This window comes from Eptatretus burgeri, chromosome 6, assembly GCF_056783735.1.
Source record: "Eptatretus burgeri isolate ZD-2024b chromosome 6, Ebu_testis_v1, whole genome shotgun sequence".
In the NCBI taxonomy this organism is placed as follows: domain Eukaryota; kingdom Metazoa; phylum Chordata; class Myxini; order Myxiniformes; family Myxinidae; genus Eptatretus; species Eptatretus burgeri.
The window spans coordinates 4,753,174-4,777,042 of record NC_140966.1 but is presented as its reverse complement, the minus strand read 5'-3'; the positions used below and the strand labels follow the sequence as shown (position 1 = coordinate 4,777,042).

The 23,869-nt window shown below is 45.5% G+C and overlaps 1 protein-coding gene and 1 long non-coding RNA gene across 4 annotated transcripts in view; one reads left to right on the top strand and one right to left on the bottom strand.

Annotated features, from left to right (window-relative positions):
- Positions 1-6,871: 6,871 nt before the first annotated feature.
- Positions 6,872-23,869, top strand: part of LOC147024155 (protein FAM200C-like) — a 28,121-nt gene continuing 11,123 nt past the window's right edge. The window contains exons 1-2 of one of the 2 annotated variants that reach the window (XR_015058901.1): positions 6,872-7,282; positions 15,899-16,151. The gene's annotated coding sequence lies outside the window, so the exon portion shown is untranslated. Of the gene's footprint in view, positions 7,283-15,898; positions 16,152-23,869 lie in introns of those variants that run through there. The other variant, XM_085883783.1, reaches the window with a different exon arrangement.
- LOC147024156 (uncharacterized) lies at positions 9,565-22,194 on the bottom strand. Of its 2 annotated transcripts, none has more exons than XR_015058902.1 (4): positions 22,098-22,194; positions 20,372-20,436; positions 14,732-14,824; positions 9,565-10,716 (listed from the first exon to the last, which is right to left on the bottom strand). It is a non-coding gene; the product is annotated as an uncharacterized LOC147024156 (long non-coding RNA). The 2 variants fall into 2 exon arrangements; XR_015058903.1 differs by having other exon boundaries at positions 22,093-22,111.

Here is a 23,869-nt window from a genome sequence, read left to right as displayed (position 1 = left end):
ACACTTCTGTCACAAATCACTCCTGCAACTCTTCTCCACCCACTCCATCCTGCCTGCACTCTCTTTTTCACTTCTCTCCCACACTCTCTGTTACTTTGGACAGTTGATCCCAAGTATTTAAACCCATCCACCTTCCCCACCTCAACTCCTTGCAACCGCACCATACCACCACCCTCCCTCTCTTTTAAGCACATGTTCTCCGTCTTACTCCTACTGACTAACATTCCCCTTCTCTCCAGTGCGTACCTCCACCTCTCAAGGCTCGATTCAGCCTGCTCCCTACTCTCCCTACAGATCATGATGTCATCCGCGAACATCATAGTCCATGGAGACTCCAGTCTGATCTCGTCCGTCAACCTGTCCATCACCATTGCAAACAGGAAAGGGCTCAGAGTCGATCCTTGGTGCAATCCCACTTTAACCTTAAACCGGTCCGTCATTCCTACCGCACACCTCGCCGCTGTCACACTGTCCTCATACATATCCTGCACGATCCTCACATACTTCTCCACCACTCCCGACTTCCTCATACAATGCCACAACTCCTCTCTTGGCACCCTATCATAAACTTTCTCCAAATCCACAAACACACAATGTAACTCCTTCTGTCCTTCCCTATACTTCTCCATCAACATTCTCAAAGCAAACATCGCATCAGTGGTGCTCTTTCCTGGCATAAACCCATATTGCTGCTCACAGATCGTCACCTCTCCTCTCAACCGAACTTCCACTATTTCCCACAACTTCATGGTGTGGCTTAACAACTTTATCCCTCTGTAATTTCCACAGCTCTGCACATCACCCTTATTCTTGAAAATCGGAACCAGTAAACTTAATCTCCACTCCTCTGGCATCCTCTCACTTTCCAAGACTTTATTAAACAATCTGGTTAACAACCCCACTGCCATCTCTCCTAAGCACTTCCATGTCTCCACTGGTATACCATCTGGGCCAACCGCCTTTCCACTTTTCATCCTCTTCATAGCAGTCCTCACTTCATCCTTACTGATCCACCCCACTTCCAGATTCACTATCTCCACCTCTTCCAACCTTCTCTCTCTCTCATTTTCTTCATTCATCAGCTCCTCAAACACTCCATCCACCTTCTCAACACACTCTCCTCGCTCGTCAGCACATTCCCATTTGCGTCCTTTATCACCCGAACCTGCAGCACATCCTTCCCAGCTCGGTCCCTCTGTCTTGCCAATCGGTATAAATCCTTTTCCCCTTCTTTTGTATCCAACTTCTCATACAGCTCGTCATATGCCTTTTCCTTGGCCTTTGCCACCTCTCTTTTTGCTTTTCGACGCCACTCCTTGTACTCCTGCCTACTTTCTTCATCTCTCTGACTATCCCACTTCTTTTTCGCCAACCCCTTCTTCCTTATACTTTCCTGTACTTCCTCATTCCACCACCAAGTCTCCTTATCTTCCTTCCTCTGTCCAGATGTCACACCAAGTACCTTCCTAGCTATCTCCCTCACAACTTCTGCTGTCGTTGCCCAATCATCCCACCCATCTTTTCCACCATCCAACTCCTGTCTCACCTTCTCCCTAAATTTCACACAACAGTCTTCCTCCTTCAGCTTCCACAATCTGGTCCTTGGTTCAGCCCTCACTCTCTTCCTCAACCTCACCTCTAAAGTCGTCCTACAGACCACCAATCGATGCCGTTGAACTACACTCTCCCCTGCCACAACCTTACAGTCACTAATCTCTTTCAGGTTGCATCTCCTACTTAAGAAGTAATCCACCTGTGTGAACTTTCCTCCACTCTTGTATGTCACCCTGTGTTCCTCCTTCTTCTTGAAATACGTATTTACCACTGCCATTTCCATTCTTTTTGCAAACTCTACCACCATTTGCCCTTCCCCATTTCTCTTGTTGAGACCGTACCTCCCCATCACCTCCTCATCCTCTTTATTCCCTTCCCCAACATGTCCATTGAAATCTGCTCCAATCACCACTCTTTCATCCTTGGATACACTCTCCACCACTTCATCTAACTCACTCCAGAAATCTTCTTTATATTCCATCTCACACCCCATATGTGGGGCATATGCACTGATGACATTCATCATCACCCCTTCAATTTCCAACTTCACACTCATCACTCGGTCAGACACTCTCCTCACCTCCAATACCCTCTTGACATAATCTTCCTTCAGGATTACCCCGACACCATTTCTCCTCCCATCCACACCATTGTAGAACAGTTTGAAACCACCTCCAATGCTCCGCGCCTTACTCCCCATCCACTTGGTCTCTTGTACACACAGTATGTCCACCTTTCTTCTCTCCATCATATCAGCGAACTCTCGTCCTTTGCCAGTCATCGTCCCAACATTCAGAGTTCCAACTCTCACCTCCACACTTCTACCCTTCCCCCTCTCCCACTGCCTCTGGACTCGCCTTCCCCGTCTCCTTCTCCTCCTTCGCCCAGCAGTAGCACAATTTCCACTGGTACCCTACTGACCACCGGTACCGGTGGCGGTCGTTGGTAACCCGGGCCTCGACCGATCCGGTATGGAAATTCGTTTTGTTGTTCGCATAATTATTTGGCATAGGTTTTTACGCCGGATGCCCTTCTTGACGCAACCCTGGTCACCTCTTACAACACACAGGGATATGGTACACCTATTCTAACCGGGGCATACACCGGGCCCAGTACAACTGGTGCTCATTTCACCGACCTCGGAAGGATGGCAGGCTGAGTCAACCCCCTGGTGTTTTCGACTTGGTATATATATATATATATATATTCATGGTCCCAACGGGGCTTGAACTCAGGACCTCTTGGGTCCCAAGCCACTGCCCTAACCACTGTGCCAACACCAGGCTAAGAAGAAAACTATATATATATATATATATATATATATATATATATATATATATATATATATATATATATATATATATATATATATATATATATATATATATATATATATATATATATATATATATATATATATATATATATATATATATATATATATATATATATATTTAGCAGTAATAATGTATCATAGCAATTGTTGGTCACACTTTGCACTCAACTTGATTTTGGTGTTCTTGTTTGGCATATGAAGCACCATGCTGTACTAAGTTAACCAAATACAGTGTTGCATTCAGTTTGAGGAGAGTGGGGAGAGTTAGAAAAACAACCTCAAAAATATTTCATGTGAAGGGATCAATGGATATGCCTCCTCCTTTGTTAATATCAATCTGTTGTTTGATGTTGATTCATGGTCATGAATGATAAGTGGACATTAGATGCTTCTAACATGAGTCATGGTCTGCATAAATGATTTTCAAAGAGCACTTGACCTCCTCCATTGGGACCAGACTCTGAACAGATCGTCTGTGCTGCTGAAGCAGTCCCTTGGGCTATTGGGCACAATCCTGGATGGGTCACCACTCCAACAGGATACTCGAATGGGTCAGTCATCCCAGCAAGCTCGTACTCATTTTCCTAACCTCAGAAGGGTGACAGGCCGAGTCAACCCCACCTGGTATTAACTCAATGGCAAAGCAGGATTTGAACTCGGGACCCTGGGATCCCAAGACTGCCACCTCAACCATGAAGCCAACACCAGGCATAATTGGCTTGTTCTTGTCACCTAACCAACTCGTCCACCTCATTTTGTTTGACTTCCAGTTCTGGGTTTGTAGCATCGACAGGTCTCCTTCGGGGCTCTCTGCTGACGATCTCAATGTTAAGTTTCCGGTCGTTATCTGTCCCGTTTTAACTGTTTATTTTCTCACCCACATGCTACTGTGTGTTCCAGTAGCCGTACGCACGTACGCTAGAGGGAAGGAACGGCCTGTGTGGTTGTTTCTGGCATGCGAGAGCGAAGGAACGGCCTGTGTGGTTGTTGTTTCTGGAACACGGTTTGAAAGTTTTTTTTTTTTTTTTTTTTTGCACGTACGGCCATGCACGTATGAGCACGCGAGAGCGAAGGAACGGCCTGTGTGGTTGTTTCTGGCATACGAGAGTGAAGGAACGGCCTGTGTGGTTGTTGTTTCTGGAACACTGTTTGAAAGTTTTTTTTGTTTGTTTGTTTGTTTTTTGCATGTACGAGCATGCCCAACACACGTACTCACACATACTACGTACGTCATCCATCAGATCCTTCAAAATCTGTTGGTTGCAAAATCTGTGATGGGTGTACGGGATTACACACGTATGGGCACGCACGTACAGGCATGCACCTACGGGCCCGCACTAGTTAATAATAATCACAAAAACGATCTCTTGTAATGCTTCATCTTCCTCTTTCACACGTGTGGTACTCTTTACTGTATCATAATTCACGACTCTTCCACTATTTAAACAGACTGCTCTCAACTCGACCTTTCCTAAAAAAATCCAACTGTTACAGCGTTTCTTCTCTCCATTCTCTGAATTCGCCTTTATTGCATCAATCAAGAAATGTGTTTAATCACATAACTGACCTAAAACTTAAGAAAAACTTTAAAAAACCCCAGTTTGCTGTGAATGTTCGCTTTCCATCAACCATTCTTTTTTACAACTTCAGTGCCAACTCACCCCCTCACCCCTCACTCTCACTCTCAAAGCAACCATCCCACTCTTCTCCCTCCAAGCGCCCCTCTCACTTCTCTCAAAAACTCCCGCCTCACCTTTCTCCCACCATTCATCCCCCCCACTCATCCTTCTCAAAGTTGCCCCCCTCCCATCCACAAAGCTTCCTCCTTCCACTGTCCTCTCACCTCCATCTCTTCACTCCAAATCCTCAACTGTCTTCTTCCCCCTCTCTTGTCCCCCCTCTCCCCCAGCACCACAGAGCCTTTTCTCCTCCTCATTTGGCCCCCTCCCTTAGCTATTCTGCAATCCCCATCCTCTTTCAACAACCCTCCTTACCTACCCCCTTCGTCCCTTGTCCTACCCTCTCCCTCCCCCCCACCCCCTGCACCCAAAGCCTCCTCCACTACCTCTTCATTAAAAGTGTGGACCTCAAATATCCGGGGCCTTCGCTCAAACCTTTCAGATCTTTCCATACAGGTTGCCACTGACAAACCAGACATAATCTGCCGAACAGAAACTTTCCTCTCCCAAGACGTGTCTGACTCCCAAGTATCTCTCCCTGGTTACTCCCTCCTCCGGTTTGACAAACCTGAGCCTCGCCTTGCAGGTTTGAGGGATGACCGATGGTACGGCAAAATCCTGGTTCAACAGACTTACTAGGTTTTTCCAGATCAGAGGAGATTTCTGATCATCAATTTGGTTTCAGACCAGGTCACTCTACCCTGGATATGCTGCTTCTGCTCTCCCATTAATGGATGGAGGTCCTCAATGCCAGACAGGAAATCCGAGCCGTATCCCTGGACATATCACGTGCTTTTGACACAGTCTGGCACCCTGCCCTACTCACCAAACTCTCTTCCTCTGATATCCAAGGCCATCTCCACTCGTGGCTCGCAGACTTCCTCTCCTGTCGCAGTCAACGTGTGGCCCTAAATGGAGTTCTTTCATCCCCTCTTCCTGTGCAGGCTGGAGTTCCTCAAGGTAGTGTTCTGGGTCCTGTTCTTTTTCTGGTTTTCATCAATGATCTCTCCGACTCTCTGCAAAATCCTCTATATCTCTTTGCTGATGACTCCACCCTCTGCCGTACCATCTGTCATCCCTCAAACCCGCAAGCAGCAGCTTCTTCGCTCACTGCAGATCTGGATAAAATCACAAACTGGTCCAACACGTGGAACATGTCTTTCAATCCAGACAAATCTCACACTCTCACTATGTCTCTTCGAAAGGACCGTTTAGAACCCCCCCCCCCCCACCCCCATCCACTTTCTTAACAATCCTCTGGAAACAATCTTAACAATCCTCTGGAAACAATCTCAACAGTCCTCTGGAAAGAAGTCCTTTCTTTCAAGCTTCTGGGTCTCACTATCTGCCATGACCTTTCCTGGGAAAGCCACATTTCAAACCTCGCCTCCAAAGCCAGTCGCCGACTGGGAATCCTCCGTCGTGCAAAGTCCTTCCTCGACCCACCTGAGCTCCTGACCACTTTCAAAGCTTTTGTCCGCAGCCTGATGGAGTACTGCTCTCCCCTCTGGGCTGGCGCTCCTGCCTCACACCTTTCTCGGCTTCATGTTGTCGAAACCAGGGCATTTCGGATCATTCGCATCTCCTGCAATGAGGCTGAGTCTTTGGGCCTCTTACTCGATCACCGCAGGTTGGTCGGTGGTGTTTCTGTCTTCTACCGTCTCCTCCCCGGCCTCACCCCCCCCTGCTCTCTCTGCGATTTGTCCCCACCACATTTCCACAGGGCGCTCAAGGTCCGCCAACAACCCCCTTATGGTAAAACTACCAAAATCACGAATCGCTGCTCACCTTCACTCTTTCATTCCTCTTTTTTCCCGCCTTTGGAATAAACTCCCTCACTCTATTCATTCCCATTCTTCCCTCCAGGCCTTCAAAACAGCTGTTCACCGCCACCTCTTATCATCCCCATCCAAATCCTCGATCTTTTCTACCCCCGATAATCCACCCAAGCCCACCTCCTTCAAATTCCCTGCTTTCCTTCCTGAAAGTCCCTGTAATGTCCATCTTCTATTCCCCATGTTCCCCGTCCCATCCCTCTCCCTTCCACAGATCTCCTAATGTGTCTGTTCCCCACTGTTTTGTCCTTCCCACTCCCGCCCCTCTTGTCTCATGCTCCCCTTGCTGTGTGTTGTGTGTTAGCTCTCACACGAGCCTCGACAAGGAATACAAAAATAAAACTCTGCGACAACTTTTTTTCCCCCATCAATTTTAGGAATTAGGCCTGTGTTGACCTTTTGACCTTAAAAATAATTGGTGGTTGAAATGTTGTGCCCAAACTTGGATCACTTCATCATTGTATTACTATCCTGACTTGTGCAAAGTTTGGTCGAAACTTAGTTTCACAAGCTATTTTGGTAACAATTGTTGTCAAGTAAAGGGCACTTGACCTTTGATCTTATGAACCAAAAATATCGTCAGTTTATCTTTGTATTGCATTCTATATTTGGCCAGGTTTGGCTGAAATCTCCAGTGGTTCACAAATTGGCACGGTAAAAGATTTTCAAGTGAATGTCATGATGTCCTTTGAACCCAAAATCGAATCCGTTTTTTTTTGTTCTTGACACCTTTTGCTTTACTTTTTGACACACAGGAATCCCAGTTTAACGTCCATCCAAGAGACAGCACATACATTGATGAATCATCCTGCTGAATGAAACACTGGGATGACAGTTTATCGCTGGATCAGGATTGAAGCCCAGGCCAGACAGCTGAGGTGAGTGTGAAATGCACATTATCTTCAACTCCATCATTTGGAATCATCCTGCTTTCAATCATAGCTTCAGCAGAAGAAAACAAAACACAATTTTTTTTTTTTTTTTTTTTTTTTTAATAGCCAACCAGCAAGAGTACCCATCCCCAGTCATGCAAAAAGTTTTAAAGTCAATCTATTAATTTAAATTACTTAATGGACTTGAAAGGTGAATTGTGGTGCCCTAAAAAAAAAATCCAGCCTTTTCAATTTGAAACCCATTGTTGACATCGTGTTCACCAAAAATTATTATATTGATCACTGACCTCAATTTGCATCCTCTGAAGCTGTGGACACACAGCCTGTGTTACTTCCCACACAAAGTTGTATGTGCACAAGTATTGAGTCTGTACCTTTAAAGATGTGGCCATGCATAAGTGGCCACAGATCCAGAGAGAGAGCGAGATAGAGAGCGAGAGAGAGAGACAGAGAGCGAGAGCGAGAGAGAGAGACAGAGAGCGAGAGAGAGAGACAGAGAGCGAGAGAGAGAGAGACAGAGAGCGAGAGAGAGAGACAGAGAGCGAGAGAGAGAGACAGAGAGCGAGAGAGAGAGACAGAGAGCGAGAGAGAGAGAGACAGAGAGCGAGAGAGAGAGAGACAGAGAGCGAGAGAGAGAGACAGAGAGCGAGAGAGAGAGACAGAGAGCGAGAGAGAGAGACAGAGAGCGAGAGAGAGAGACAGAGAGCGAGAGAGAGAGAGACAGAGAGCGAGAGAGAGAGAGAGACATTCACGTTTATACATATCTATATTATGAGAGTCATTTGAGTGTGTGTGGTTCCCAATTTTAATATAGTGACCAAGGGCAATAAATATCCACTGTAATACTATCTGCCAGTCACTCCAAAGCGCTGTTTGTCTGTGGTGCCATTTTTCTCAGACAGTTGAACAAATCTTCATTAAAAACTTCCAGAGGTTCATCAGTGAGTGCTGGGGTGTGTTTTCAACAAAAACATTTTTGAAAATTTTTATTTATTTGTTTTGTTTAGCTTATCTGGAATTGACATTCCAAATTGGGTATCGTCACCGTGCGCCATCCGTCCGCCGCCTTTTTCGACTTCTCCGGCCAAACTGCTGGGCCGATCCAGATGAAATTTTCCAGCAACGTTCCTCTCCTGACTGGTAACAAGAATTTTAAGGCTCGTTCCGGTCCCGTGACATTAAGTAGGTCAAAATGGCCGACTTTTAATGAATTTCTTCAAAAAATCTTCTTCTCCAGACCCACCAGTCAGAATGCTATCAAATTTGGGTTACAACGTTAGGACAGGGTCCTGATGTTAAATTGTGTAGACCATGCTGGTCACGTGACCGAAAGTGCGTCAAAATGGCGGTCGTACAAATTCCTTCCAAAATGTTTTCAAGACCTACCTGTCAGACTGCGAACAAATTTATGTTGCAACATGATGGTATGGTAGGGATGTTAATATATATAGTGGAAGTCATGCGGATCACATGATGAGAAGTGTCAAAATGGCCAACTTGATTAACTTTTGGGAAAATTGCATTAATTCCTTTAAAAATCTTCTTCTCCAGACCCACCCGTCATAATGCTTCCAAATTTTGGTTGTAACATTAGGACAAGGTCGTGATGTTAAATTGCAGAGGTCACACCGATCACATGACCGGAAATGTGTCAAAATGGCAGACTTCGTAAAATTTTTGGAAAATCGTGTAAATTCCTTCAACAATCTTCCTCACCTAACCCACCAGTCAGAATTATACCAAATTTGGGTTGCAGTATTAGGCCAATGCCTGGTGTTGGCTTAATGGTTAGGTGGTGTGCTTGGGATCTGAGGATCCTGAGTTCAAATCCCACTTGGCTATTTAATTAATATCAGGTGGGGTTGACTCTGCCTGTCATCTCTCCGAGGTCGGCAAAATGAGTGCCAGCATGCTGGTATCCTGTGTCGGAGTGGCGACCCGTCCAGGATTGTGTCCATTAACCAAGGAGACTGCTCAGGCAGCACCAACGCTCTGCACAGAGTCTGGTCCCGATGGATGGATGGATGGATAGATTAGGCCAGGGCTCAGATCAGCTACAGGTCCGGTGGTCCTATTTTTTTTTTGTTCTCCTAGAGTACTGACTTTTACATGAAAGGTAACAAATGATCCCTGACCCCATTCTTTGGTGGGTGTAGGAAAGTGTTTTAGGCCCCCAACAAAAAACAACAATAGACCGGGCAACAACGGGTACCCCTGCCTAGTATACAATAAAGATAATATTTTGATAAAAGCTAGAATACACCAAGTGAGATTAGTGGCATGTTTATTGTCTTAATGCCTGTATTAACAGCAAATAATGCATAACTTCATGAATACATTCAATGGCTTTTTCTCAGCAATGCCATGATTTCACCATCAACGTATCACTCGTGTGGTTGGCCGAGGCAAAAGTAGATCAAACTTGAGCAGTGTTGTCTTTAGCAACTCGGTAACCACCAAGAAAAATGCACAACTCCAATAATACATGATTGCATCTTGTTGTTGCATAAAAGCTTCTAATTGATTCGGGGGGCTGGCAGGATGGCCGAGAAGAGAAGTATGCAAACTTGTCCCTTGGCTATTTAGCCTGGGTTATAATCTCAGCCCAGCAAGAAACTGTCATCCATATTGATGGGGGGGGTGGGGGGGGGTTCACAGGCAGGGTGATTCATCAGTTTTTCATCCCTCGGATGGACGTTAAATGAGCGTCCAGTCTGCTGGCATTAGTTGGTGGATGTTAAAGATCCCATGATGTCTTTCACAGAGAGTAGGTGAACTATCGTCGGCACCACAAGCGAATTATAAATTCCTGCTCGAACCTGCAGAGGACATTGTATTAGCAGCACAGCCACTCTCCTCCCCAGCCAATGAAGCTATTCATCGCCATGTGCCGCAAACGAAAGAGGAAGAAGAATTGACTCACAGTCAAAGTTATGGAAATTCAAAGGCCTGTCTTTGTCTTTGAACACGTCATCCTAGGTATACTATCATGGCATGACTAAGAAATGGAACAGATGGAGTACATTTTATATTTAAGGGCTAAGGTAGGGTCATAAACTATGACTTAAACCTGCATTTCATTCAAGCATATTGGAACTTGCTCGAACAAATTCAATGCCACTGCTGCAACTTGCTGTCGGCTTGAAATGTTTGGGCCATTTCGTTCAAAATCAGTTGGTGCAAAGGATATATAGGAAGTCGAACAGTACTTGCTGATAAATCGAATGCATACACTGAAAGAGATCAGCGGTAATCATAAAATATCTCAGACTTTGTGCTCGCTCACACACAGCCAAACTTCCTCCATCGGTGTCGTCACCAGCTCAGGCTGCAGCTCCACTGGCTGTGTGTCGGCAAGACGGAACTTAAACTTAAGGCAAAGCGAGCACAGCAGCACCATTGCTGCATGGAATGCAAACCTGTCAAGGCAGAATGTACACAAATGGCATTTAATAATAAAATTTGAAATATTCCTAAATCTGATCAGAAGCACAACATTCAGACTGTCCTGGTGCCAGGCCACACGTGTGTATCAAAACTATTAAAAATGATGAAAAAAAAAAATAGAGGAGGAAAGGCTTAAGCCGCTGTCACACCTTGACGTTTTAGCCAGCGTATGCCGACGTATGAAAAAATTGCCGAATACGCTGGCACACGTCGAATACGTTATGGGTACGTTTTGTATACGTTAAGAGCATGCTGAAGCACGCTGGCATACGTCGTAGTACACCGAGTACGTCGACAAATTTTAAGCATTACCTCGACGTGTTTCGGCTTATGAGTAACTTACAAGTAACGTGTGTCAACGATCGCGTAACGTGCCTAAAACTTATGGCCAGCGTATGCGGAACGTGTGAGTAATACGCTGGCATACGTCGAAAAATTTTGAGCATGTTAAAATTTGTCGACGAGCTCGGCGTACTACGACGTATGCCAGCGTATACAAAACTTACCCATAATGTATTCGACGTGTGCCAGCGTTTTTGACAAATTTTTCATACGTCGGCATACGCTGTCTAAATCGTCAAGGTGTGACAGCGGCTTTACATCTGATGAAGTCTGGATACAAAATGCTAGTTGGCATTGGTGTATTATAAAATGATTTATCCAATTTCAGACGTCCGAAACTTGAGTTTTGACAACAGAGGACAACGGTACCGTTGTCCATGTACAGTACAACATCAATGCTGAAGCATTGAGGAGCATGAGGAAAGGCTTGAAGCTATATATCAGCCAATGGTGGTCATGTATGTAAAACTGATGGTACCCTGACTCCAGATCTACAGTGTGTTTATATTTACATAATTTAAACTTTCTTTCATTGCGTAAGGCTCGCAACAAGTATGTTGTAACCGACCAAATATCACATCCTGAGGCAAGCCAGTAAAGATCATCTTAGAAATGTCAACTCTCCAACCAGTCTCCTTCCTCCAAGTCATGGTGGCACCTTGTCCAGTCTGTCTCTGATGTTTGCTCCCCCTTTATCCTGTCCCTCACCTGAAACGGCTTTACTGCAGACGATGCTTGAGATAAGGCATAAGGTCTAAACTCTGTCTTTGCCTCCAAATCTCGTGTACCCAATGTCTGCTGTACTCTCCCTCTGCATGGAAGTCAGCATACATCACTCCTGTTCACAAGAATGGTGCAAAAACAGACCCTACCAACTATAGGCCAGTGAGCTTGCTTCCCAGTGATGGATTCCATGACAAGCAGTCATGGAATCCATCATTGGTTCTGATGTCAATCTTTCCTGTTTTCAAACAACCTGATCTTGACAATCGGTTTGTCCCAGTCACTCAATTCTGGACATGCTTCTGCTTCTCTCAACAATGGCTGGAGGCCTTCAACGTCAAACAAGAGATAAGGACAGTCTCCTGGATATGTATCAGGCATTTGACACAGTATGGCATCCTGCTTTGTTTGCCATGCTCTCTGCCTGTGAAGGCCAACTTCATTCCATTTATTTGTGACTTCCTCTACTCGTGGAGTCAACGTTTTGTCATAAATGGAACCTTCTCATCCCCTCTCTCAGTGAAGACTGGAGTTTCTCAAGACAGTGTTTTAGGCCCAGTCATGCTCCTTATCTGCACGAATGAGCTCTCCGATGCTCTGGAAAATCCCCCAGGTTCTTTTTTTGCAGATGACCACATTGTGTTGTCCATACCCCATCCTTCTGCTCAGCAGAAAGCAGCTGTGCCTCTTTCTGCTGATTTGGAAAATATTTGACTTGTCTGATAAATGGAACATGTCCTTAAATCCTGGAAAATCCCACAATCTCAACCTATCACTTCAGAACGATTGTCAAATAAACCCACCTACTTCCTTGGTCATCCACTGGAAGAAATTGTCTCTTCAACTTGTAGGCATCGCCATCAACCTTGACCTTTCCTGGGCCGACCAGATAGCAAAGCTGGCCTCCAGATTGGACATTCTCCTTCAATCAAATATTTGCTTGGAAAATTAGAGCAGCTCACACTATACAAGGCCTTTGTACCCTGCTCAATGAAGTACTGCTCTCCACTATGGGCTGGCACTCCAGGATCACATCTGCCTCCTGGATTCTATGGAATCGAAAGCTCTCAAAATTATTACAATCTCCCGTGATGTGGCTGAAGTACAAGGTCTGCTGCTCTCGCATTAGAGGCAGGTCGGTGGTCTGTTTTCTACAATCTATTCTCAAACATTAATCCCTCTGCTCTTTCAGTCCTCTGAACCTCCCAGCAATTTCTTGAGACACAATCCTCTTGTAATCCACTCTTGGTTAAACCTCCAAAATCCAGGCTGACTGCACATGTCAAGTCTTTTATTCCTCGCTTCTCCCATCTTGGGAACCGCCTTCCAGAAGGTGCTCTCTCGCTCTCTCTGTCCTCCCTCCACAGATTCAAGTTGGCAATGCACCGCCATCTCTTGGCATCCCTCATCCTGATCCATGATCTTTATTATGCATAATAACCCTTCCTAACCCAAACCTCTCACTTGCTGATTTCAGTGTTTCCTTCCCCGTTCATTTATCCCTTGCCGGTTGTGCTCAATTGTTGCCCTGCGATCCTACTGTCAATTTAGCCTTGCTCTTGTAGAAAAATAAAAAAAGCATTCAGAGGAAGAAGGTTTTGCTATGATTTTAAAATGTATAAATGACCAAATATGAAATCTCACCCAGATGTTCCAGAGGCAACCAGGGCCACAACAGCACGGTCCAGGTTTTATGTTTGGTGGTCTTAGACCAACCAGGTCATATTGGTGGTAGACTTGGTAGAGGTCCCAATTGATGATCACATAGGTTGCCTTTTCTTGAGTTGCAAGAATGGCCATATTGAGGGATTCTGGCATGTCAGGAGACAAAATTAAGGTGGTTCACCCTGACGAGAAACAAGGCCCCAGGAAGTGGACACAGGTAGACCATGTGACGAAAACCGGTACACTCGAATCACATGCACGGTTCTGTGCTCGGCTGGGATTGTGGAGAAGTGCCCTCACCGGCTGGAAAAATCTTTCAATTGTGGTTTGTTTGGCAGGGGAAAGTTGTGAATTTGGTGCAAAATTAACTTAGACTTTTGAGTGTGGTGGACACAGGAGCTGGTGCCACCATCGTGACCCCTGAGATCCTTAACAAAATTATGGGTGGATGGGATGAAAATACTCCATTAAAGAACCAGAGCCTCCAACTGGGTATGTTAGCAACAGCACCAATCTTGCACCGTAGTACTGTTCAGATGGGATTGGCCGTGATTGTATACGGCAGAGGTTTATGTGATGGATGTGTGTAACCCTTATTTAATTGGCCTGATTATTTTAAGAGAACGCCTGTCTGATCTGGGGAGAGGCAGATGCCCCCCATGGTCTTGTGGAATCTTTGAACCCTCAGACAATGTGGGGTTTGTTGGTTGGTTGCACCCTCGTGGATGGAAAATCTGAGGTGGCAGTATGATTGTCAAACGTGTGCAACGTCATGATTGTTGAATGTGATTGTTTAATTGAATTGCTGAATGTACCATTGTACAATCTTGAGCTGGGTTTCGAAGGTTGCGAGTTGTGTATCTTCGGGAAATCGTGGAGGCGAGGACAAATGGCGTTTTGCATGGAAAACTAGTCTTGCTGGTGAAGGTTAGTGTGAATCGGTGTAAGCAGACAAGGTTGAGCGATGGATGAAATCAACAGGACGTTGATTGAGGTACGGTAACCACTGTGGGAAGCAAGGTGAAGCTCACTTTTCAATCAATAACCCTTTGTCAGAACAAAAGAGCTTGAACCGAGATCAGGGGTTACTCCCAGTGAAGAGGAATAAATGTGAAATCCTTTGGTTGTAATTGCATCTTCCATATAGCTCGAATTGGGATTTCTGAGCCCAATATTTTAGGATTCATCATTTCATGATAACCTATTATTAAGTACTTTATCAAATCTAAAGTTTTTGGCTTTAACCGTCCCATTTACCTGAGCTCTGGACACAGCTGTACACCTGCTAGGCCTATCAAAGCCAAGTTATTTTGTGCTTCAGGGTTGTCGACAAATCTTCCAGGATCAAACCTGCAAGTGTGGGGGAGGTAGGGGTGGGGGACAGAACACTAATTGAGATTAAATCCCCTCAAGGCCTAAATCTGCATTGCAATTCGAATTAAACAATATCACATGAGTCATGCTGTTTATTGTGGTAAATGGGTGGAGTTAAACCAGTCATGTGGTTAAAGGGGGAAGGTGGATCAAAAATAATCATTTAAAAAAAGGATTCAGAGTCAAAACATGACTGATTCCAATGTCATCTAGAAACTTACAGCTGGGAAAATAAAAATGTGTGAAACTGACTGGAAATTACGTTGTTAGCGGAGGACGAACATCGATGGAATGATTCTCTGGCATCAATCATGGTTGAAGGAATAAAAAAATTCTCGCCCCCAAGGCCCCCTTGCGAGTGGTGTCTTTTGTGCTGGTATAGATATTGTTACGAATTTGGAATTCGATTGAACACAACATACAGGTTCCTTGAGTCAGCTCTGTCGATAAGTGCTTGTTCCCTAGATAGCTCACCTTCCATTGTTTAAATGTTCAGAAATCGATTAGATGCTCTGCGGATCGATTTAATAGTTAGGGAACGAACAATGGAGACATCCCTCCCCCTCTTCTGCGAAGAGCAAGAAGAACCCTGCCGTCCCGTGACTCATGATGTCAACAACTCCCTCCCACCCGTGGCTGAGCGGGGGATGCAGCACGAGGGCATGTCATGAGTCACGCCGGGAGTGGGGGAAGGGCGGGAGAAGGATAAGAGGAGATCTTTTCTTTGTTCGTGTTCGGGAGTTGGAGTCGTTGGCTTTTTGTTTCGGCAGAGAGTAGTCGTTCAGCAGACCGTCGGGTCCTGCTTGGCTTGCGTTACGGTTGAGGCCTTCGGAAGCTTTTTTGCTTCGGCTGAGGCCTGGCTCGGGAGGAGGCTTTTTGCTTTGATGGTTCCGTGAGCTTCGGCTTCTGCTTGGCTCGGGAAAGCTTTTTGCTTCAAGCTGCCCTGTTTGGAAGAAAGTTAAGCCGGTCGCTCGGCTCAAGCTGCGAATGGTGGCTTCTTCTTCTTCTTCTTGGTTTGTGGAGCTCTTTGTTCTCCATTTTGGTTTCCAGCTTGGTGCGACTCATCGACCTCTTCTTGGAGGTGGTTCCTCGGGGAAGCGACGCATCGACGGGAAGGATCGATGCCTCGTCTCACCAGCACGTGTTGAGAAGCGTGGGAGGATTCGCGGGAGCTCAGGAAGGATCGCAGCTCACGGCGATTGGATCCAGCTCGCTCTCGCTGGAGCCCGGGTCCGAACAACTTGAAGACCACACGAGGTGGAGAGGTTCGAGATAGGTTCTGGGTTTCAGCTCACCTGTCCTCCGAGCTGGAGCTCATTATTAAAGGCCTCTGCCACCATTTCTTTGTGTGTGTGTGTGTGTGTGTGTGTGTGTGTGTGTGTGTGTGTGTGTGTGTGTGTGTGTGTGTGTGTGTGTGTGTGTGTGTGTGTGTGTGTGTGTGTGTGTGTGTGTACGTACGTGTGTCCGTCTAATAAGTAGGAACTGCTGTTAAGTGCAAGTGACTGTACATAATAAGTAGACAGTTGTAGTTCTTTTGTCGTGCTTTTGTTGCTTGTTTAATTGCATACGTGCTTTATTATAATAAATGTCCTTGTGTGAATGTAAACCTGTTTGTTGCGTCCATTTCCTCATTGAACTGCTGTATTGAGATCGGAATAAATCGTTGGTTTTTAAATAGCCGCTAAAGTGATCGGGTCCAACGGGACTGCGCGATAATACCCCACTCGGTTATCTCAAAAGGAAGCGAGCTGCTTAAGCGGCTCGTTTCCAAGCGGTCCCGTTGAGGTACAATCTCTCGGTAACCTACCCGCGCGAATAATTAGGTAAATCGAAGATTTGGCGATTGGACCCTGTAGCGCGGGTCGAGTGCGGACAAGGTTGTGGTGTGGTTAAAAACACACCCGTGGCTGGTTTCCGGCGTTGATCCAGAAATCCGCGACTGGATTGTCCGTTCGGTGGGCGAAGCGACCGCTATTGGTTAGACGTGGTCGTTCGCACGCCGGTGGGCGGAAATCTACAACAATATATTATAAATACAAGTGAGGAACCTCTAATGCCTGGTGTTGGCTTCATGGTTCGGGTGGTGGGCTTGGGATCTAAGGATCCTGAGTTCAAATCCCACTTGGCTGTTGAATTAATACCAGGTGGGGTTGATTCTGCCTGTCATCCTTCTGAGGTTGGCAAAATGAGTGCCAGCTTACTGGTATCCCATGTTGGAGTGGCGACCCATCCAGGGTTGCATCCAATAACCAAGGAGACTGCTTAGGCAGCACCAACGCTCTGCACTGAGTATGGTCTCTGGATGGATGGATGGATGGATCTAAAGGGACTTAAGGGGTGTAAAAAGTCTAAAGGGTGAAGGCACAGGGTGTGTTAAGAGGTTCACCACTTCAAAACATTATTAACCAAAACATTGAGTAATAAAACAAAAATTAACTCGGAAAATGAAAACCAAATCATGGAGAGATTAAAGTCATTATGCGAGAATGCGCTTATAGTTGAGGTGTTTGTTGTGAGTACCCACACAACATGCACTCACATGAAGTTTTCAATGATGTTTCTGCAAGTTTGAATGGTTACTGTCTGCACATAAGCCTCAACTGCTGCCTTCACATCAGGTTCATATCTGGGGTGTTCCTTGTAGACGTTGTCCTTACAAGCTCCCCAGAGGAAAAAAAATCCAGCGGATTGAGGTCAGGGCTGTGTGGAGACCATTCGTTTTCCATACGCAAGCAGAACTCGTCCATTGACAATCGACAGGTATAATTCTTGATTGATGGTAACCATTCTTCCTTTTTTTGTCTTCAAACCAATACGGCCCAAACACGCCTCTGTCGCTGACAACCACAAAAGCAGTGACTTTCAGACCCTTAAGCGACTTCCCTTCAACCTCGTCTAGGCATTGACTTCCCCAGAAAATGCTGCGTGAGTTGACAGCACCATTGACGTTAAGGTGTCCCTCATCACTAAACCACACACCGTGAATCTAGTTTGGGTTTGCCTCCATTTTCTGGTGCAGCATCTCACACATAGCGGCTCGTGATGCTTTATCCCCATTGGACCTTTTCAACGCTTGGCTTGTTTGTGGGATGCACTCCATATTCAGTACAGAACCTTGGCTGGACGGGAGCAATCAATTTGGTCTCAAAATACCACGTGACGATGATTACTCTTTGCTCTGGAGAAAACATCATTTTTTCCCCCCCATAGAATACTTTGGTTGTGCTTGAATAACTTCTCCAAATATCATTGATCACTCCAGCAAAACAATCAAAAAAATAAGGAAATGATTAAAAGTATGAAGGTCATTTGAAGTGGTTAACCTTTTATTGACACACCCTGTATCTAAAGGTGTCAAAAGTGTCGAAATGGTATTAAAGGTAAAAGGGGTCTTCAGGGTCATAGGGTCTTAAGAGTCTTAAAGGGTCTGATGGGTATAAATGGTCTTGCAGGTCTTAAAGGTTTTAGGGGTCTTCAGTTCTTTGGGGGGCTGAGGGGCCTTCAAGGTCTTCTGAGTCTTGAGGCTCTTCAAGGGTTTTAGGGTATTTAGGGTCTTAAACGGTCTTCCAAGGTCATAAAGGGTCTTCCAGGTCTTAAGGGTCTCATGGATCTTTGGGTTCCAAGGGGTCTTGAAGATCTTGTGGATATTAGGGGTATTTGGGGGTTTGAAAGGGGTTTTGGGGGTCTTGAGTGTCTTAATAGGTCTTCCAAGTGTTAAGAGTTCTTCAGGTTCTAAAGGATCTTAAGCATCCCATGGGTCTTGGGGTCTAAATGGTCTCAGAGGTCTTTGGTGTTTTAAAGCGTCTTTGGGGCGTCTAAAGGGTATTAAGGGTTTTAAATAGTCTTCAAAGGTCATAAAGGATCTTCCACGTTTTAAGGGTCTCATGGGTCTTCGGGTTCCAAGGGGTCTTAAAGGTCTTGTGGATATTAGGGGTATTTTGGGGTTTTGAGTGTCTTAATAGGTTTTCCAAGTCTTAAGAGTTCTTCAGGTTCTAAAGGATCTTAAGCATCCCATGGGTCTTGGGGTCTAAATTGTCTCAGAGGTCTTCAGCATTTTAAAGCGTCTTTGGGGTGTCTAAAGGGTATTAAGTTTTAAAGGGTCTTCCAGGTCTCAAGGGTCTTCAGGGGTCTTTGGGGTATGAAGGGTTTTAGGGCTCTTAAGTGTTTTGGGGGTCTTCAGGGTTTTAAAGGTTCTTGGTGGGGGGAGGGGGTTGGGGCTCTTAAGGGTCTTGGGGGGGGGGTGTCTTGGGCAACTTAAAGGGTATCGAGGGTCTAAACTCTAAGGGGTATTAAGGGTCTTTGGGGTCTGAGCAGTCTTCGAGGTCGAAGGGTTTTAAAGGTTCTTCGGGGTTTTGGGAATCTTGAGGTTTTTGGGTGTCTTAAAGGGTCTTCCTGGTCTTAAAGGATTTTCAGGGTCTTCAAAGGTCTTAGGGGTATAAAGAGTCTTACAGGTCTAAACAGTCTTAGAGGTCTTCAAGGTCTTGGGGGGGGGGGTGGGGTCTTCAGGGTTTTGGGGGACTTTAGAGTCTTGGGCATATTTAGGGTCTTCAAAGGTATGAGGAGCTTCAGCATTCTCAAGGGTTCATGGGTTAAAAAGGTACATTCCACGTAATTGATGTACACACGTGTAGTCAGCATGCAATCGACATTCAGAGTACAAAATGAAGACATGTTTTGACACGCAGACATGAACTGAGTATATATATATATATATATATATATATATATATATATATATATATATATATATATATATATATATATATATATATATATATATATGTGTTTACAAATGTTATAGTTCAAACTTTATCGACGATTTAACATTCTACATAGCACACACTTTGTAGAAATGCTGTGTGTGTGTCGTTGCTGTCGATTGGCCCGTGACTGCCCCGCATGGACAGGGCTGATAATATTCCACCATTAAGCACAACCATGTCGATCTGATTGGCCCTTGGGTAAATGTGACGAGCAACCCCGCCCCTATCAGGCTGATTGACAGTTGTAGTCCCGCCCACCTTTGAATCCTTCCTATTCCTTGACAAAGGAATGCAATTTTGCATACTTGTCGTGGAATTCTTTCAAGCTATTAAAATTTCGATCAATTTGCACCTTCCCTCCATAAAATGTAGTGTATTCATGTTTAAACCAAGTTCGTAGGTTAAACCAATTTTGAGTTGGCCTGTCAGAAAAGAATAAGAATAATAAAAATAAAAAGAATGACAAACAGGCACTTTTGGGTGTCCCATTCTTCTTGTTCAGCGATGATGTCCCAAAGTTTAATGAGTGTCATTGGATGGGAAATTCTCCGCAGATGACTGGTAAGTAAAGTATAGGTTTATAAGTTCCATCTTGGTCGATGTGTTTTTTTGAGGATTTATGTTGGATTGAGTCAATGGAGTGTGAGGGCCATCCCAACATCAGAAGTCTACCGACTTCTTCATTTCTGTTCAGCAACACTTGACAGGTTCAATCCAGGTGTCAATGGGGTGTTGTGATTGTGTTATCGCTGCAACTGACCGACAGGGCTCTGACCAGATGGCCTCATCCTTCGTAATCACACCGAGAGCGTAGACCACCAGTGTCTGAAAGGCAACCAGGCAGTTTAGAACTAGCATTCACTTCACAATATGTATATGTATATATCTTATGTTATGGATTTCAGAATCAGATCCGACTAATGCATCCAAACATTTCAGCCCTCAGACAGTTATTTCCCTAAATGCATGTCCAGGATAGACCCGTCCCCATGTCTGGTGGAATTCTAACTTTGATGTGATGGAGAAGGGTATCAAACAGATTCCCTTTCTTATGGGATGGCCTTTTTATACGCCCGATATATGTATATGTATATGTATATGTATATATATATATATATATATATATATATATATATATATATACACGATATATCTAAAGTGGTTGCCATGGCAACCAGAATGCTGTTTTCCATGTAGTTGCACAATTCTGTATATACCTTCTTGTTCTTCATAAATTGACGTGTTTGAATATGTAATTGTGTGTGTCACAGACTTTTTCGGGCGTATATTGTGCTCATTTGCGCTCTTGTTCTCTTTACGACACATTCATGTACATGAGATGGCCGTGAGCCCAACAGAGGCTCGTTCTACCCCCTTTCCATCAGAACATATTGGCTTGGAGATGGACGATGTATGTACACTTTGGACTTGCAGAACATTTGATAGAACAGAACTTTTGATAGAACAGAACAACAGAACACCAATAGGCGAGGTGGATTTGGCAGAAGCTCCGCCCAGACTGGCCACCTATAAAAAGGATGAGAGGACTGTTCTTTGTGACAGTTGGCGACAGCTGGTTGCGGCTCTTACAGCTCTCAGAGTTTTGTGACAGCTGGATGACGGCTGTTTTCAGCTCCAGTCAGTTCCAGTCAGACGGTTGTTGAGCCGGTGACTGCCTCACAGTTCCCTACAGCTGTTCGTTGATTGTGGATCCTGGTGGCTCCTGACGGTGGGTGACGCTTGCACCGTTCATGCTGGTTCTGCTCCAGACCTGCTCTTGGCGTACTTGATACTTGACGTCCCTGGTTCCTGGGGATGACGATGTGATATCGATTGGTGTTCAAGCCTGTTTGCGAGTGGGTGCACCGTAAAGTAGGGCACTGGCAACGGACCAAGGCACGCTCACACATTTTGGGACGTTTTATTTGACGTACGGCAACTTCCACTTGGTGAGCGAGACCGGATTCCTCCCCCCCACCCCCCCGAATGATCTGTTGGGTATCCTTGTCTCATGTTTTAATTGTTAAGTAAGGCATCGTGATAAGCATCTGCTCTTTGTCTGCTTTTGTATCAATGCCTGATTAATTTTTCATTTGCATGACATTATTTTGCTTGATTTGAATTTACTTGTTTTCACTGCAAAGAAATGACAAGTTCTTCTGTTTTTTTTTTTTCCTTGTTAATAAATTCCTTGTTGACGTTTCAACCTGTCCGTGCTTGTCCTTTCCTTCCATTGATCCATTGTCCAAACCGAGATAGACCGGGAGGTAATTACCAAACTAATTGACCCGTCAGTTGGCACACATCAGCGGTAAATGCTCGGCCACCCAAATTAAGATCTTATCAAGATAAAATTGCTTTGCCGAGGGCACGCTCCCCATTCAGGAAGCCACGTGACCTCAAGTTAAATGGCAAAATTAGACGGTGGACACTGGAACTCGTGATTAACTGATTGGCATTCGTGGTTATGAAGAAACCCACCGTACCACGAACTTAATTGTGAGCGGTGTCCCCAGGTCTGGCTCTTCTAAGGAGAAACGGGGATTAACCCCCTCATAATGGACTCTGTACCCGTGGCTGTAACACACACACACACACACACACACACACACACACACACACACACACACACACACACACACACACACACACACACACACACACACACACACACACACACACACACACACACATTGTTTCGGTTCTGGAAACCATTTGCATTCAAACATACAGATGTCCCAAAAGTCAGTTATTCCGTTAAGTACATGTGAAGACAGGTACCTTCCTTTTGTCTCGTGGGAGAATCAAAGGTGTGTGTTGCGATATTTTTTTTAGGTAGGTTATTAAATCTTTACATCCAACAACCTCCCGCCCACCCACTGTCGACTCGCACACTGACTTGCCGAGGAAAGATCTTGCAGCCATTCCTTGCCACTTCCACAAACGTTCCTTTTCAACGTTGTAACTCTTGCACGACGAGTGCAAACACGCGTGAAGGGGGGCGGGTTTTTTTCCCCCCAACAAGGCCGAGACCCTGCCCAGAAAGGGCGGATCCGTGGAGGCCCTGTCCAATCAGGGTGGACAGTGACGTCTGTTCCACTGAGCCCCCCCCCACCCCATTCGGGGAGGTCCATAAAAAGACGACACCATCCTCAGTCTCGAGGGGCATTCTTTGGAGGAGTGAGTTGGTTGGTGTGCGTCATGTGTTCTGAGCTGGAGTCTGGGTTCAGTTCACTTCAGAAGGAGTTCAGCTCTGCGTGGGGCATTCAAGGGCGTTCGTCAGAGGTTTATTGGAGACGGGGCATTCGTTGCTGGAGTCTGGGGCATTCGTGGAAGTTTTGCTGGGTCCTGTCCGCGACCCTGACCCCCGCCCCGGGACTCCGACTACTCCTCTCAAGCTCCTCCGCGGACACGAGCCCCACGCATGACTGTGGGCCAGGCTGCACGGCCATTGGCAGGTGCCGCACCACGGAGCACCCACATCCCTCCAACGTGCAGGTACCCCGCCGAACCGCGACCCCAGTTCGTCTCTCTCCCTGGCTGTGGGGGTCCTAATAAAACACCTGGGTTTTATTTTCGTCTGTGTGTGTGTGTGGCGCCGTCTCTTAAGTAAAACTGCTTGTGTTTATTACAGCGTGGCGACATCGCGCTGTTATACAATTGGCTATTCTGTCGTGTGTCTTCTGTCACACTTGTGGCCGTGTACGTCCCTTTGATCTGAGGGCTATAAATAGAAATTTGTCCAACTTCACAACTCTTCCCATCATGCATGCTAATTCACCGTGTCTACATTTAAATTTTATAACTGCAAAATTGTTTCATCATTCTTAACCTCGACTTTTACTGCCCCCAGCCGCGCAATATCGAAGTATTCGCTTCTTGTTTCTGACCATTGTGAATTCTTTCTTGTATATTCCACGATAAGTCTTGCTCTGTGTCCTTATTGTAAATAAATTATTATGAGAAATGTTCCCAGTTCATTTCCGTCGTTTCTTTCATTGGTCCAGTATGGTTCGGATCTGAGTTTGAGCCGGTCTTTATTCCCGTAAATTTGCTCATCTTAGCCGGCACGGCTTTGGCAGCTCCACTCCACTGCACCCGAACTGGAGTTGGTAGTCGGTAGTTGGAACTCAACCACAGTCGGTAGAGTGACCCGGTTCGAGCAAGATGTGCCGAGGGCGTGGATCCCCGGTAGCTGAGACCGCGTGGTTACTTAGGTAAATTGGTTCCAGACAAAAAGACCCAACACCACGCGGTC